We start from the raw sequence: 17,494 nt of genomic DNA on the forward strand, positions 1-17,494 counted from the left end.
GATTTTCTAGTTCTGTTGAAGAAGTAGACAAGGCTTCAAATTTCAGGAAAATTCTCCTATTAGACAAGGGGAACATTTAAAATGCACTTTTGATTTTTTGCACAGTTAGGTGTTTTCCTATTCAAGAGGTTTGTATTGTCTTCCTAGAAAATATGTTTCCCTAAAAATGTAGCCAGCCTCAACCTACCATTTTGTCAGCTGCCATTGTAAGACCAATATTTTTTCACTATTTATATCTAATACACATATTTTTTCACAATCTTTTCCACTGCTGTCAGTGTTGTGCCAGATGTAGGATGTAAAATACCTACTGTATTCTTTTATTGTGGCAGTTTTCTTCCTAATTCAAAGTTATTAATATCTTCCCAGTGTCTCAGCAGGCTCAGCAGAGCACAGACGATCACACTGCTAATTTAACAGGTAATACAGGCTTGCAGGTCCTGTATGTTCCAGGTAGTTCTCCAGTATTCAAATAGCATTGCTTAATCATGTTGTAGAAAAAGTTCAGGGAGAACTGATCCTCTAAAACATGAAGTTCTATGTGGAGCCAGAGGGTTGAGCTTGTGGCGGTTTGCAGCAGAGGGATCAGAGAACATTTTTGTCTTATTTTCAGGGTAGATTTTTCAACGTGCAGATCAGGACAGAAATCACTAGAACAGCTGTTTTTGATGTGGCATGGGAAGGCAAATGGATGTTGCATCAAAACCTCTGTGCTAGAAGATGTGTGTTTTGCTGTCTTATGTTGTAGATTAGATTGTGCATGGAAGCTGCACAGTTTCTGGTAGATAGCTCACTGACCACAATAGTGTCCTGAGTGCCTTCCTGAACCCTCAAAACACATAAAGAAAATGAGCACTGGTAGGGAAATTGTTAAATGGGGTGTAAATACTGGGGCCTGCAAACCTCTGTGTCAGTAAAGTCATAACACTGATTTTTCTCAAAATTCCATATGATGTAGATGACAGATGGAGTACTGAACTTTGCCTTTCAGTTAAAGACAGGCTGGCAAACAGAGTGACAGTGTCTTTCATTCCACCCTTCATGGCCTGATTATGATTTTCATATCCATTAAACACCTCAGTCTAAATTACCAACAGCCATGTCAGATTTGTGTTAATTAATCCACAGGGGTAAAGGGGTGACTGGTTTTCAAGTATAACAAGGGTCTGAAGAGATATTTAATAACATGCACTTTCTAGTGCACTTACTCAAGAGGCTGATTTTATTTGGCATTTGAATATTCGGGAAGGTAGCAGGGTTTGTGATATGGTGCAGACTACTTAATTCATCCCACGTAGACGTGCCCTGAGCAAATAATGAGATGGCAGTGAGAATTGATTAGAAAAGAAAGTCAGAACTGTTGGGAAACTCGCATTCCATGTTTCAAATACTCCTCCAGCTTCACATTACCTGGGGTTTTTTTAATAGAGTTTCAGACTTTTTGTTTGACTTAACGGCATTAGCAGCTGTTGGAAATATACACAGAAGAGATTGCTGCTGCCTTTTGATTCAGTGCAGGAAGGGCATGATGCAAAACCTTCCCTGGTGGGGAAGGAAGGTGGGGAGTGGTTTTTGATTATTTTTAATGATAACATTGCTGGGTGAAGATAGGAAAATATTTGTTCCCAGTCTTTGATCCAAGTAATGTGCCAACCAGAAGTAACAAAGACAGCTGTTAGGAAAACAGGTAGAACCCTATGTTGTTCTGTTTGTTTTTCTTACAGAAAGGAAAAGTCTTGTTTCCCAAAGAGCAGGAATCAAATGACAGCAGGTAGCATTTTTTCATACTGATTCATGGCTTCCTCTAGCGGTGACGCTGCCTAAAAGCTGCCCTCCAGACTCTTCCTTGAGAAGAAGAGCCTGCTTGTTCACAGGAGCTCAGTTTTTCCCTGGCTATGTGCACGTACTGCACTTTTTGTTCCCCTTCTCCAAGGGATCTCATTCTGCAGTGAAGCTCCATTCTTGTATGTGCTGTCTCGTATCAGCGTGCTCCACAGGAACTGGGGATAAGAACTGAAACCTTCGCCATTTACTCTGCAAATATTGTGCGCAAGTGTGCAAAAATTCAGTGATGTAGTGTTGATGCTTCAATATCCTTACTGGGAAAGGGGAAACTCTCACCAGTTACATGCCATTTAAATGCAATGACAATGGAGTTCTACTAGTTAACCTTCTGGGGAGTAGTCTTCTTGTTCATATCCAAAGCATGAAGAAGTAACTGGCTGGGTTCTCTTAGCACTTGCAGGAGACTTCAGGCAATATCCAGTTTGTCATGTTCCCTCCTCCCTTTTTATTTCAGCTATGGTAAACCTCCATTCCTGCAGCATAGGTCCGCTGGGGATTCAGCACCTCTGCTTCCTGAGACCTTATGATACTTTACTGCCAAGTGAAAAAAGCTGCCTGGATAAAAAAGGATGTTGTATAGTTTCTTGGGAACACAGAGGCACAGGTACAAAAATACTCCTACAAGCTTTTCAGATTTGGTTTGTTCCACCAATAATACACTGATGATCAGTTGTCATTGGTTTTTTTTGGGGGGGGGGTTGTTTTTTTCATTTGATTTTATTTAATGTTGTTCTTTCTGAATGTTTATTTCAGAAATAATATTACAAACCTTTCCAAAAAACTAGATAAAATCCCTTTATCACTTCTTTCAAGACATAGAGCTTACATTATGGTTGTGATGTCCCAACTGGGATTTTTGATCCAACAGTAGTTTTGCATCTTGATCACCTTTCATCTGTGACCTTCACATTGCTTATGACTTGTGCCTTGGTTCCTAATTAAGAGGCCCTTCCTATAGATGAGTTTTGGATTAGCTCCTGGCCCAAATGATACTGGAGCCATTATGCTTGTACACTGGACAGTTTCCTGAGAAGATAAACCCGGCTGGTCTCTGCATGCCTGCCCTATTTGTACAACCCTTAGAGAAAAATGGAAAAATTACCTCCCTTTTACATTTGAGAAGAAAACTTGCATCATGGGATCCCAAGAGATCTTCAGACACATATGTTACAATTAGTCTTGTTAACCCATGGAAAGCTGCCCATGCCTGTTTCAGGTATTTTGCCTGCTGATGTGTTGCAGTAAGATGGATAACTGGATAGAATTACATGATTTGCCTAAATCATACCCTATACTTCTCCATCTCTTTCTCTGCTGATACTTGCAAGTCCGTACCACACATCCTGCCTGGGGCTTAGCTCACTTAGTTGACTTCAGGATAAAAATTACATTGTCTTAATTTCACTAGGCTTTTCTATCACAATTTCTTATCAGAAAATTCTGCAACATTATTCTCTGGGGAAGGAAGACCAGTGTATTACAAGGTTGAACACTACTTTTATATTTCCCAGTACTCCTGAACTTTGGTTTAGAGGAACACTGCATGGTCTACACTCCACTCTGTTTTCCATTTGCATTGTTCTCTACCCTTGACCTTCCTTTTGCCATCCTGAGTAATATTTTCCTTTACAGTAACCTTGAAGAGAGATTTCCTTATCTGCATATATGACTAATCAGTAAGGTCTTATGATTATTATAAAGCTGCTAGGTCCTCCCATGCAGTGCAGGAGCAGCCTATCAGATGTGTACATCCCCCATGTGGGGCCAGAGAGAGGACCTTCTGCCAGGGAAAGAGAGAGACAGAAAAGGGACAAGAGGGGCTGACATGAGCCATCTGGATTTTTTATTCTAGGTTCCCTCTGTGTCCTGTCAAACTGTCTGGACCTCCCAGAGTAGACCCACTCTTGGGAATTCTTGAGAATCATGGCATTGGTTTAGACAGTGAAAAAGGAGATGTAGGGTCTATCAGAGTCAGTAAAAGCAGAGTTTTGCTGCAACAGATCTAGTTTCATTAACCATTTGTAAACATCCATTTTCTTTTTTTCTTTAAAGTATCCTCAACTTGCAGTTTTGAGCTTTCTTTAGACTGAGATTGCCTGATGGGTAGTCAGTACATGTCTCTGAGCCATGGGGCCTCTAATAAGAGAGAAGGAAGTATGTGTGCCTCCATCACACCCACCCCCAAGCTATCTGAATTTTGAGATGAGTTGGCCATGGTCCAACGACTGGCAGCATTTCATAGACAAGTCCTCTAGACTGTGCTAAAGCGCTTTGCATAAGAGCAGTCTTATTTTACACTCTTCTCCATGCTTTCATTTCTTATAAGTCACCTATGTGTTTTGGCTTCAGTTAAGAAGGAAAAAAAAAATCTGGCAGTTCTGCTGTAGTCAGATTTGGCAGTCTCACTGGTTACTTCCAGTAATTATCTCCATGTCACAGATATGCTCTTGGTGTCAGTTTTAGGAAAACCTTCCACCTTTTTGATGTCTGGTTAAGGAAATGGATTATTTAGGAAATTGTTTTTGTCCACGAGCAGCCCTTTCTTTACAAATGCTCTCACTGTGATCTTTCACAGAAGGCTGCATTCAAAATCTGAAATATGCTGATGTGCAAATAATTTCAATGGCTGACCTGCAGAATCTGTTGGCAGGGCTGCTAGAGGCAGCTTGCTCTGATTCCAGCTGCCTGCTTAATTTTGGCAGCTGCACGCTTTCTGGCCCAGATGCCTGCAGTCTCTTGTCCAAGTTAGGAGCTAGACAAACTCTATATTCACTGTCCTGTAAGTGCACCTCAGCTTATCATCTACGTGAAGAAATAAACCTAAAGATTAGGTTGCCTTTTGCCTCCCAAAGTTATTTTACATGAACCCAGTAAAGCTGGATCAAGGATGTACAGTGGTGGAAGCGGCTGCTGGAGCGGGGCAGTTGCCTTGTATGGGTATCTGCAGCGCAGTGGTGAGCACTGCCAGCCATCCTGAGCCATTACAGGAGCCTTCAAAAGCAGCCAAGCACACAGGGGCAGCTCCTCTCAAAGAGCAGATGCCAAAGCAGATGGCAAGGCCACACTGAGGACCACTGAGTGCAGTGTGGCGGGGTTGTGGCAGGACATTTCTTTCAGCTCACAGAAGTGAAATTCTTAGGTATGGCTTGCCATGTTGGTGTGGCTCTCTGTTTCAAATACTCACACCTCTGCCACAAAAATATTTTTCAGAAGTCTTGCAGACTTTTTGTAAGTTAATTTAAAAACAGGTCTTTGCAACAAAGAAAGACTTTCAGACCCAAAGAAAATAGGTAGATACCCTAATGCATACAGCAAAGAGTATGAGCTTTTTAGAATTGTTCTGTTGCTATCATAAGTGATGTATCTGACACGTTTTGAGGTCTGCATGTAAGACTGCAAGTTCACTTATCACTTACTGATTTTGATGTCCAAACCATCTTTCAATTATCCTGTGACTCTGCTAATGTGGTCACATGTCAGAGGAGGAGAGGAGCACCCACAGTGTTAAGTTACCTGCACATATGGACATACATCTGTACATCTGTTCAGCCACATGAATATAACTCTCTTTGGCGATGCATTTGCTGTGGTTTGCCCTCCAGGTCTGGCACAAGTGACACTGAGTGCAGGCATGAAGCTGTGGTGCTGCCCCGTGATTGTGTGGGGATCTGGCACTGCTCCTGTGGGACAAGAGGTAGAGGGTGAATGATGGAGACAGCATATGGCTGATGAAAGTAAGTGCTGACCAGCAGAACTTAAGGACAAGGTGTGAGGAATGAAGACCATCCTTTTTAAAACAAAAATAATGCACTGTTCATCCCAGGTGCAGTTTTCTCACAGTTAGCACTGCAGGCATTGCCTTTGAAATGGCAGCTACCCAGACAGATCTTGGATCCAGCTGGTAAATGGCATTAAAGGAAATGGTTGTGGCTCATGCAGTCTGGTGTTTTGTGCCCTGCTATACTTTGTGTTCCTCTCCTACATGGAGCTTTCCAAGCTCTGACCAGTGACTTTTTACTGTGGTATTGCTATGGTAGTCCCCCACTGCCCCAGTATCCAGCTTGTTTTCTTTTTGGAAAGCTCTGATTTGCCTGGAGGGGTGGCTCAGCTGATGAGGCAGCTGTTCTACTGTGGCAGATTTCAGCCTGGTGCTACTAAGAAAAAAAATTAAAAAATAAAAATCGATTTCAGTTTATCCTAACCATCTAAGTCCTAAATTGAGGTGGTTCAGCAGCTGCCTCAGGAACAGCTGGGCTGCTTCTGCAGAAGGAACAGAAACTTCTCAGAGAGAAGCAGCTCAGATTGATAGTTAAGGGCAGGAGTAAATACTTGTCTCATACTTTCTCTAGGTGCACAGGTTGCATGGCACATCTCAATATAGCAAAGGAAATTGGAGTTGTGGGAGATGTCTTTTTGAGCCTGTAACAGAGCATTTCTATGTCAGTGACAGAAAAGAGAACATGATGAAACATGTTGTTCAAATGTTGTAGGAAAAAAACTATATTTAACTGCTCTAAAAATTGCTAAGCATCAGACATGAGGGAAATGGCTGTGGCAACATACGCTCCTCCAGCTTCACCTGTTGGATTGTTTCTTAAGTCCAGAAATATATATAAAATAAGTGACATAGCAGTTAAAACTTTCCCAGAAGAGGTGTAAACAAACTAAACTCACTTGTTGAAACAGCTATTGCTGAACTATGAATTGACCTTGAGCTGTGTTGATTTGCTGTAATGCAAACCATCTGCACACTGAAACAATTAAAGCCTTCACATCTCCTAGGAGTTTCCTTCCTCCGATTATAACTTATGTGCTGTGGTAGAAGCACAGAGGTAAACAGCTAGTTAGAGTGGCCCTCTGTGTCTATGTGTCTGTGTAATTTTATGGTGCAGCACATACAAAACCATTTTCATTTGAAGTGACTGCCAGCTTTCAAGTAGAAAATATAGCATATGCTTGGTACCAAATGCTGGAGTCATAGCTTGTAAGACAGCCTGAGTTAGACACATCTGCTTTGCTTCTCTGCTTCCCTTCCCCCAGCTTCTTCTTAGGATGTACCAAGATTTCATGAAGTGCAGGTCATGCTGGAGAGGCAGAGATTAAATACAGACTGTTGCTGTATAAGGCCCCTCTGCATGTGCTAAGCTGAAACCCCTGCCTTCTGTAAAAGCAGTACCTAACTGCACTGAGTCAGGGCTGTGTCTGAAGTGAAAGCCTTGGGTAGCAATTACACATGATTTTATAAATTTTTATTTAATTTACTACTACTTCAGTTTCCAGAAGTTCTGAGTTTATACTCTTTAAAGCCATAAAAAATCAATCTACAGCCATGGCATGAGAGTTTGGATGTTGCTGGTTTGGATGTTGTGGTGGGAAAATACCAGAGACATTGCTTCTGTAGGACTGCTGTACAATTTGCTGTGTCCCACAACTGGCAAAGTTTCATATTCAAATCTCTGAACTATAAAACCTCTTTTTAACACATTCTTCCATCATTTATGTCCATCCAGATGACAACAGCACTAAAACCTCAGATCCTCCTTCTTCCAGATCACAACAAAGAGTAACCATGCAAGCTCAGTAAAACAAGAAAATAAATTTATTTTGTAGGAATAGTTTTTGGTTTTTTTTCTGGAAAAAAGTTTTAGACACTAATTTTTAGAAAACATTAATTTAGATCAACATTCTAGACAACGTAATCATAAGCCATGTCAACATAAGAATGTAAAATTAAAATAATTAACTATTTTGCTTGTAAAGTTAAGTCTCAAAAATAATGAGTAGATGCAGCATGGTTTCTGAGCCAGCCATGATTGTTTGTCTCTGTGGCCAAAGGCCTCCATCCTAGGGAGTGACCCCTAGTGTCTGGCCAGGTCACATGAAGCACCTCAGGTCCACATTTCTCAGAGCGGGCTGCATCTGACATGCCTGTCTGTATGTGTGGACTCCGGATATGGCATGAATGTTTCATCAGTTCAAAGTGCCTGGGAAACATGAGGGGGGCTGAGCGGGTGACACTGTCTGGGATAGTGTAAGAGGATAGTGAAATGCAGAAAAAACTGGGGGGCTCATACTGCTATGATGATGTGATTTCTGGCACTGACTACCCTTGGAAGAACATCTGGGGTTTGTTTTGAAGGAAATTTATTGATTTGCTGTAAAAGAGGGCCTACAAATGAACTAACATATGAAATAAGATTTTCAGAACACCAAGACCCTGGGGCTGAGCTGGGAAGTGGAATTATTTGGCAGTGTTGGTTCAAGCCCTCTAAATTCTAGGTCATGTACATGCTATGTATAGAAGACTACCTATAAGAAATAGACATAACTATATAAATTGCTAGATTTATAGTTTCCTTTGTGACCTGAGTACTGACCCATGTCTGACCTCTGCTGCAGGCCAGAGAAGTAATGAGGGTCTTGGTCATGCCCTGCATGAAGGGTTTGCAGGAATATGTTAAGCTTGAGGCAGTCAATCATGAAAGAGGCATTTCCCACCTTACAAGTACATGCCTTTGAGACGCAAATATATCCCCTTTGTGTTTATTTTTTATAACATCACAGGGGTTTTGTTAATGAAACAGATAAAAATAAGATATATCAGCTTCCCTGCATCAGCCCAGGGCTGAAGCTGTGACCTCTTCACCCACTGCAGGGCCAGATGTGGCAGTCTGTGGGGGCATAAATGGCTTCTTTCCCTCGGGGTAGGAATGGTGCTCCTACTGCATTTAGGTGCATATGTTGGGTTTTTTCCCTCTGGTCACCTCTTTTTTTCCCCACGAAATGCTGTCTGGTTGATAAAATGTAGGCAGAGGAGAGCAAGAGCCATACTGAACCAGGACGCCTCTGGCAAGGCTACAGTCCCGCACGCACGATCTGCAGCTCTGCTGGACTTCTCATTGATGTAAAGTATCCAATTCCTCCCTTTCTCTTCCCTCCGTGTGTTAAATCTCCTCAGCTGAGGGTTTGTGATGCTGTGTGCACATCATTCCATAATTTGGAAAGAAAAATAGAAGAACCATATTTTCCTTTTTTGTTTTTGCTTTTCTAGTTTTCCAGTATCTTCTCAGCCCTGATACATATGCTTTCCTTAGCTGCCTTTTCACATAATTACTTTTTTGCATTATTTTCTTTTCTAATTTTTCACTATGTTTTTTCCCCTAAATCTTCCTTCAAAATTAGAAACATACATCTCAGCTTTCCTAAACGTGTGCTTTTTTTTCCACCCAGAAATCTCCATAGACATTTGTTTTGGAATTTTATGGAATTCTGGTGAGGAAGACTTATTTCTATTCGAAAATAATAGGTTTTTCAATTTGGGTTTTAAGTTGATGACTTGCCTATTTCTCACTTCTGACTTTTTCCACTTCCTGCTCTCCTGTCTCTTCTTCAAACTGTGTTACTTTTTACTCCCCCTGCAGCAGTGCTCTCTCAATGAGGGAGGAAGAGTGTGGTAGCAAAGACGGGAATCAGAAAGGTCTTCGGCCAGTGAATGGGAGGGACACAGACCAAAAATGAAAGGAGTTATGTGAGATTTAGCTAAGAGAAAGCTTGATTCAGGGTAAAAATTTCAAAGGTGGTCAAATCCTGCTGAAAATGTGAAAAATGTTGATCTTGCACAGCGCTGCACAAGCACAGAGGCCAAAACCCAACTACCTTTCATTAACAGCTGGCAGCTCCTCCCATTGCCCGCTGGGTTTGCCAGCTGGGGAGGGAGATGCAGGCAGGGCAGGCAAGAGGGGCTGCCCTGCTCAGCCCCCAGCATTTCAGTGGGCTGGGCTGGCTCCACAGACACAGCGCACTGCCCTTCAAGGTGATTGAAGGCTGGACTGGATGGATTAGGCAGCTATTTCAGCAAACGAGTTATCAGATCTGTTGTCCTGTCGAACAGCCCTGTTTTTCTGAGACGGCTGTCTTCACAGACTGCTGTTGAGATGATTTACAAGAAAGTCCTAAACTTGTGTGGACAGCTTCTAGGGAGTTTCTATAATCTATTGCAGTCAGACTTACTAAACGGAGCAAAATGTCATCTCATATATAGTATGACAAGACAATTTCTAGTTCTTTGTCTAGGAAATGACAATTGGGATGTTATTCCCAAACAAGAAGGTCCCTTCCCCCACCAATTCACCAGTTTGAGGACAGATGCTGGGAATCAGATTGCAGCTACAGTGCATTAGGGCTCGTATTTTCATGGTATCCACAAAGCATGCTGAGCTTCCACAGTTGTGGTTTCTATACTTAAAACAGAAGGTCCTAGTTAATTTTACTGCCCTGAGTATTTTTATACAGTGTTAGCAATTAGGAACTGAATTAAAAGTAGGAGAATGCCTGTTTTCTGTACACTTTGTTATAGAATATTTCCTTAAGATTATGTTCTCTCACGCAGTAGTTCTACTGCTTGCCCTGGCAAGGGGTGGGTGCTTGCAGAGAATTGGATGACAGAATCCCCTGGCCTCTGAGCTTCCCTTATGCCAACCTTTGCTTATACTTATGTCTGACTATTCACATCAATGGGACTGTGTGAGTAAGGATATTTATTTACCTGCTTATTGAGTTGGAGTTTCTGGGCTACATCTGGGTCCTGACAGACTTCATCTTACATGTTTGGGGCTGGCTACAGCATAAGCTAAATAGGCTATTGCTGCAGGGAATGGATTGCCAGATGGAACATGGCTCTCACCTTTGAATTCTTACTAGTACTGACATATCCCTGATCCAGCCTTGGAAATGAGAGTGAAGGGCAGGGCAATTCTCACTTCAGTAAATTTGCACAGCTCTCTGAAGCCCTCTGATTAAACATGTGTCAGATATACGAAATATTTTTTCATTATTTGAATTATAAAATTTACCTTTTTGGAGCTCTGACAAGAAAGTACCCATTTAATAACGCAGCCTATAATCAACAGGAGAGGAAGAAAGGAAAATTGCTAACAAACCTGTCTGTTTTGGAAAGCATTCTTACTAACTGGGATGCAAAAAAAAACAGATAGGAAAATGCACACCAGTACAGCAAAGGACTACTTTATCAGCTTTATCAAGATCCTTAAAAAGGCAGTGGGAGTATTTCAGTTGGCCCCAGTGGGTTTTGGGGCAGAGCAGGATGTGGGAAGGTGAGTGCTGATAACACATGATGAGGCCAGACTCCATGTCAGTGTCTTCAAACTGCAGAAATACTCCCCTGGGGAAGATTGTACTTGTAATCTTATCCTGGCCAACCTTGAGTCATCTTGCTAAGCAGAGCTGATGACCTATCTGTTTGAGATAAAGAGTACACAATATTCTGGAAAGCTGTCAGACTCTAACACAAGGATGTTGGTAATTCCAAAACTGTCAGAAATGTACAATTCTATCTTTATAGATTTAGGTAGCAACAAGATTAAGAACCCTCCAAACTATGTGCATGTTTGAAATTATGAGTAGCTGTATTGATTTCAGTCAAACTGTGCATTTAGGATGGTGGTCACATGTTTGCAGCATCACAAGAAAGGAGACAAGCACAATCTTCTTGTTCCATCCACTTTCTCTCCCCCTTCAAAATAATGTTCTGAGCACAACCCTTGGGATGGAAAAGGTGAACTTAGTCTGATTCCTGTTATCTTCTGACCAGTCCAAGTATGGTAGATGAAGAACAGAGATCTGGTGAGTGACAATGTAAGAAAGCAATTACATGGGTTATTTTTAATTTCCAGTTGCCCTTTATTTTTGAGGATTTTGGATGAAAATTTGCACCAAAGGGACTAAAGATTTGGGCAGAGTCAAGAATTTTAAGAGCCAGAAAAGGATTCCTAACAATGCTGTCTAAGGTTGTGACTGCCTCAACAAGTACCTGTCCCCTGGCATTTCTTTACCTGGTGTTTCTTTACCAGGAGATGGGGAGAGGCTGTTTACCTGGCTCCTGTTTGTTTTCAGTCTGCACTCATGTGCCTGTGTGGCTGGAATGACCTTCTTTGAATTAACAAGTTCCCGGGGTATGAATCAAAGGATAATTGTCACTGCTGCCAGTGGTACTAAACAGACCTGAGCTATTAATTCAAGGCAAATGGGAGAAATGAGTAAACAGAAAGTTTACTGGTATAAGGAAACTACAGGCCTGAGTGGATGTTCTATGTTGGTTGTATTTCAACTTTATTGCTTTCCTTTGATAATTTGAAATCACTACTGTTTTCAGCTGGAATGTAGAAAAAACTAAGCCCACATGATTAATTATTTATTCAGATTTTAAAGGGACAATCTGTTACAAACTTTATTCCTCTGCAACTTGTTTTTAGGACATGTTTTTGTTATATGGGCATAATTTAAATAACTAACATAATGAAATAATTATATTTTCCACTTAAATGTTACAAAGAAGCCAAATCCAATATGCTGTTTGGTAGGAACCCCTTTGAATTTAAATCCTAAGCATATCTTAAGATTTAGTATGTCCCATAGGGACTAATCATCAATAACACTCTTAGGGTCGGGGAGAGGGTTTGCAAAGACATATGGAGGCAGAAAATTACAGGGGGGGGGGGGGGGGGGGGAAGAGAGAGACTCAGCACTCCAAAAATGACCAAAAAGGTTCCTGAAACAGCAAGGCACTAGGGGCAAATTCATAGTAACTAGAATGAAATACTGCTAGGGTTGTTAATGAGACTCTTCCTGCAAACCAGAGGTGAAACTGAAGGGACACTAAAGCAGATTTAGAGGGCATAAGGAAGTTTAGTTCCTGTGGTGACCTTTCCTTCCCAGAGCCCGTGTCCTGCTTCCTTTCCTTGCTCCCACCCCATGGGAGGCTGATGCCCAGAGCTGTGGGGCTACCACAGGTCCTACTTGCCAGAGCATGCAAGCACCCTCACAGGATTTCAGCCGAGGAAACTGAAAAGGGGAAGTAGAAAAGGAGGAATTCTTCTCTTGAGACCTCCACATTACTTTTTGAATTATAATAGAAATTTGGTCTTACCTGCTACAGGACCCTCCAGGCCATGACCTATACTGTCTTTTTCTTTCCTGCTGCTTTGACCGAATGCATGTAGTCTGATGTAATTTGATGTAGTCTGGCACAAGCCTGGAGAGAAGACCAAGGCTTGTGTGCAGAAGTGAGCATCTTGGTCCCGAGTCTCAAAGCAGAATTACTGGCCAAGTGAATGCTTTGTGGCATTCCCATTTCAATGAGTCCTCCCAGTTTCTCTGTCAGAGGGCTGAGGGATGTTTTAGAAACATGTAAATATCATGCAGTTGGTAATGGAGTTAATGTAAACTCTATAGGATGTTTTATCAGTTGTCTCTTTGTTTAGTCTGGGAAGCAGAAGTATGGGAGGAACAAAAAGAGTCCTCAAATATCCAAAGGATTTCTCAAAAAACCCAGCAGTGAACAGTTCTACTTCTGTTTCTTTTGTTAAGAAACAAATGAGCAAGATTAAGGATTCAAAATGAGATGTTGATAAAAAACTTTCTAACTGAATAAATAACTTAAACATTGGAAGGGATGGTCTACATTGCAGGTGCTACAGCACCATACTATGCTTTAAGAATGATTTACCTAAAGGACTGTTAGGAATGGTGTAAAGTACTTGGTTCTTCAGAGCAGGAGGTGAATTGACTGAACTAATAATCCACATAATCCTATTCAACCACACTTTCCTGTGGCATTGTGATCACTTCAATAAAGTGATATTTTAATACAAATGAAGCAATGAAGCTGCAGGACCTTGAGAAGCAATCCACCTCTATGCAATTTGATGTCTAGTTCTAAGGGTTATTTCAGTTAGGGTAGTTCCAAGTCCTAATTCTTGCCCAATTCTTAAAACTATTCACACCTGTTTTGCCATTTAAGTCAACTTTCACTTCCCTGGAAGATATGCTTGATGTTTCATTTCTGTGAGCTGACTCTCCAAAACCACAAAGTGATTTAAAATGGAATTTTATCATAGAAAGGAACAGCCATTTAAATTATTATTCTTCCTCCTACACAACAAATCAGTGTATGCCACACATCTTATCTTTGTCTGTGACTGCTTTTTATTCATATTTTATTAATGAGATTCTTGCTTTGAAATAGAGTGACTATTACTGTTTTAGGTTGTGTTACTTGAGCCACCAGTTTTAACTGGCTAGAGTTTAAAAATACTATGAAATTCTATGTTATTAAGCTTTAATTAAAAAAAAAAAAGTTAATTCTCCTTTTCTTCATGGGTGCATTTGTAGTGCTACTTGCTGCTTGAACTTAATGATTAATCTAAAATCATTAGATGATTTTATATAATCTAAAAAATTGAAAAAAAAGCACCTCCTCTTTGTTATAAGTGTGTTCTAATAATTGACAGGAACAAATTTAATTAGATTTAATACAATTTATTGAGAAAGCAACAGTAAGCAAAACAGTGCTGGGCAGCTGGGGAGTTTTTGCTTCACTAACCGTACACTTTTTACGTGATAGTTTTGACTTACATACTTTTCAACTTTTTGTGTTACGTATATCTTTCACTGTGTTCTGCGCATGTGCAGTGTGTTGCTAGGGGGTCTTTTTTTGCTTCCTGGTGGTCATGAGGATGAAGGCCTTTTATTTTTCTTGATGTCCTGTGGATGAACCTTTATATACTTGTTACACAACTTTTAGGGGTTTTTTGTTATTGTTTTTGTTTATTTTACTGGATGTTTGCAGTTAGACCTTATGTTTGCAGTTAGACTTTACGTTTGCAGTTAGACCTTAGGTCTGCAGTTAGATCTTAGGTCTGCAGTTAGACCTTGGGCAACATACTTTTCCCTTCTCTTTTTTGTTAACTAGGTTCGGTGAACAAATACTGATTGCACTTTGTTACACTCTTCTTGCTAACTGCCTGTGTGACCCTATGATAACTGATTGACCGCTTAATTTCCCATGGGATTGAATTATTTCTCAGAACTGTTTGAGAGCCTCATAATGCTCTCAGTTTCAGATCTCACTCCTGTGCCATATTCCTGGCTTTTAAGTTAATTTTTTTTTTACCTAATCATTCATCCATAATTCTCCTTAAGATCAAGTATGCTTTCAGAAAGCTTATTACTACCTTTATCTTGAGACACAGCTATTTTTGTTTTCATTATGAAGTGCTATTTGCATTTTCTTTGTTGACTATTTAAGAGGCTTGTCAGAATAAACCAAAAGTAGTGTAAGTGTTGTAGGGTAGAGTACCTAACAAAGAGTCTGGAATGAATCTTACCTAAGTAAGATTAAAAAGTCAGTTTGGGGATGTGGAAGAGTTCTTGTCAGGGGATAGGAATTTTAAAAATATGAGCAGAGAGTCGCCAGGGGACAGTGAAATCCACAGAGGCAGCAATTAATCTGTATGTATCACTCTTGAAAAATATTTGGTTTTGGGTATGTTACTTTTAAGCACCAAACAACTCAACACTGAAAGGCACCACATCTGTTTGTACCTTGACATGAATTGTTTGGTTCAGTGCCACGTCTGAAAAAAAAAAAAGTGAAAAATCTCTTGCCAAAATTAATAGGCTTAAAAGCAGCTATAGTGGAGGAGTGAGCTCACATTGGAAGATATATATCAGAAAACTTAGATATGTTTTCTTCATCATTCTTTGTAGCAGCTAGAGAAAATGATAATGCGAATTTGGTGTTATCAATATAAATGATGCTTTACAGATGAGGTGAATGCCATACCTTGCTGCTAGGGAATATACAAACTTGAACCCAGGACTTGCAACTGATCTTGGAAAGATGAATTTGAGCTCTGTTGCAGCAGCTTATTGTCTCCATGATCCTCTTTGCCAGCTTAATGTTCCACCCACACACTATCAGGTTTGAGACTGCAGCCAAGCAAACAAGCTATACACACAGTGCTTCTTGTTGCTGGGGAGTCTATCAAGTGTGCCAGCAGATAATATATAAAAATACCTTTGTAGTTTAAAAACACAAATGCAATTTTTAATCACACCTGAACCACTTAAAATCCTTCACCTTAACTGTGATCATGGACAGGGATGTTTTTCCAAAAGTTGTGTAAACTGAAGTTACTGGGTCTTGGACAGGTTCAGAGGCATGCCCAGCAGATCTCTGGTGTGACTTCCTTTTGGCATGGGTCTGGGCTCAGCGAGCCAGGTAGCACAAAGCTTGTTTGTCTACAGCAAAGCATTTTAATACGTTTTAGTCGCATTCAAGTAACTTGGCATTCAACTTACAGCTATCTTGCATACCACGGGGCTTTACAGTGCCAGTAAGTAGGCTCAAGAGCCGACACATCTGCATGTACACTGTTAAACTCAATTATTTGTTTTTAAAAGCTATGCAGCCTTCTAATCTGCCAGATACCAAACTTCATACGAAAATGTGAAAGAATCAGAGTTGATGGGAAAGTAAGGACTTAATACCTCCCAAAATGACTGACCGGTTTTAGTTCTCAGTGGGAGCTGTTTTGCCGGTTTTGAGGTGACGTTATCAATATGTAAGGCATACCTGGTCGAGGAAGAGCACCCACCGACAGAAACAGACCCAGTCCCCGATTAGGATCGGAACAGCCGCGCGCTGTTCCACACAGGAGCGTGTGGTGTATGAGGGACCAGCGAAATGGGGAACAGGAAGAGGGAAAGACGTTAGCTAATGGTGTCCCGGATTACATCTGAGTACTGAGACCACAGGAACTGATGTGTAAACGCACAACTTCAAATATGTTTAATCTGAGGTTGTGCTGTTGCTGAAAGGTATCGCCTTTCTGATCCCCAAGTCTCGGGGGTTTGCTCCGGCAGCAAAGGCTGATGTGACTCACTTCCCCCCATGAGACCACCGCTGTGGCACGGGACAGCAGGAACACCGGGATAAGGGCGTGCAGGAAAGGCAAATCTGCTTTTATGGGCAGCTCCACAGCTTTAGGAAGCCGTACCTTAAACCCAGTATCCTGTCGGTGACACTGGCTAGCCTTAGAAAAGGCTAGCCTACCTAAAAAAAATTAAGGGAACACACATGGGACTCCGAGGCAGGTAATTACGGAGTGATCTGGCCTTCTGGTATTGTCTGTACTTTTCCCCCAGTAGAGATGAGTCTGATGTTTCCCCTGTGTTTTACCAGGACTTTTGTGCTTTAAATATGTTTCCTTTTTAAAATAATTGCAGATCTGGATATTCTTGCTATCTGTACACATATCTAATCCCTGGTGAGTCTTCACAAGCCTCCCTTCTCGCTACATCCTGGGGCTATGAATTCCATGGGCTGAATAGTCCGTGCGCTGGTGATGGTGCGCGGAGCTGGGCTCCGCCGCGCCTGCGGAGCTGGAGGCTGCGACCGCTCAGCGCGGACGCCGAGCCGGAATTCACGGATTGCTGCAACAACTGTAGGGGAAAAGCTCTCCCCATTATTTTGCCGTCGGTCAGGTTTTTAATGACTATTCTTTACAGCGCATACAAGAGTGAAACTGGGTAATTATTAGGGAAAAGTTTGGGAACTTCTTACTTCGGCAAAGCCCCCCTCAGTTGCCTCGTTGCTGGTAATGAACATGGAGGTGCGGAGGCGCCGGCAGGAGTCTGGGACGCGGGTCGGGACTCGGCCGGGAAGGAACCTTCCCCAACCCTCACCTGCTGCCCGGGCGGGCAGGGGCGGCGCTGCCCGGGAACTCGCGCGGCAGGAAGGGAGCGGAGCGAGGGCGGGAGCGGAGCGGGGCCGCCGGAGCCGCGGCTC

The 17,494-nt window shown here is 41.7% G+C and overlaps 1 protein-coding gene across 1 annotated transcript in view; it reads left to right on the forward strand.

Moving 5' to 3' along the window:
- Window positions 1-17,494, forward strand: part of RASSF3 (Ras association domain family member 3) — an 89,493-nt gene that overhangs the window by 22,640 nt on the left and 49,359 nt on the right. The window lies entirely within an intron of this gene.

The sequence above is a fragment of the Cinclus cinclus genome, chromosome 4 (assembly GCF_963662255.1).
Source record: "Cinclus cinclus chromosome 4, bCinCin1.1, whole genome shotgun sequence".
NCBI lineage: Eukaryota > Metazoa > Chordata > Aves > Passeriformes > Cinclidae > Cinclus > Cinclus cinclus.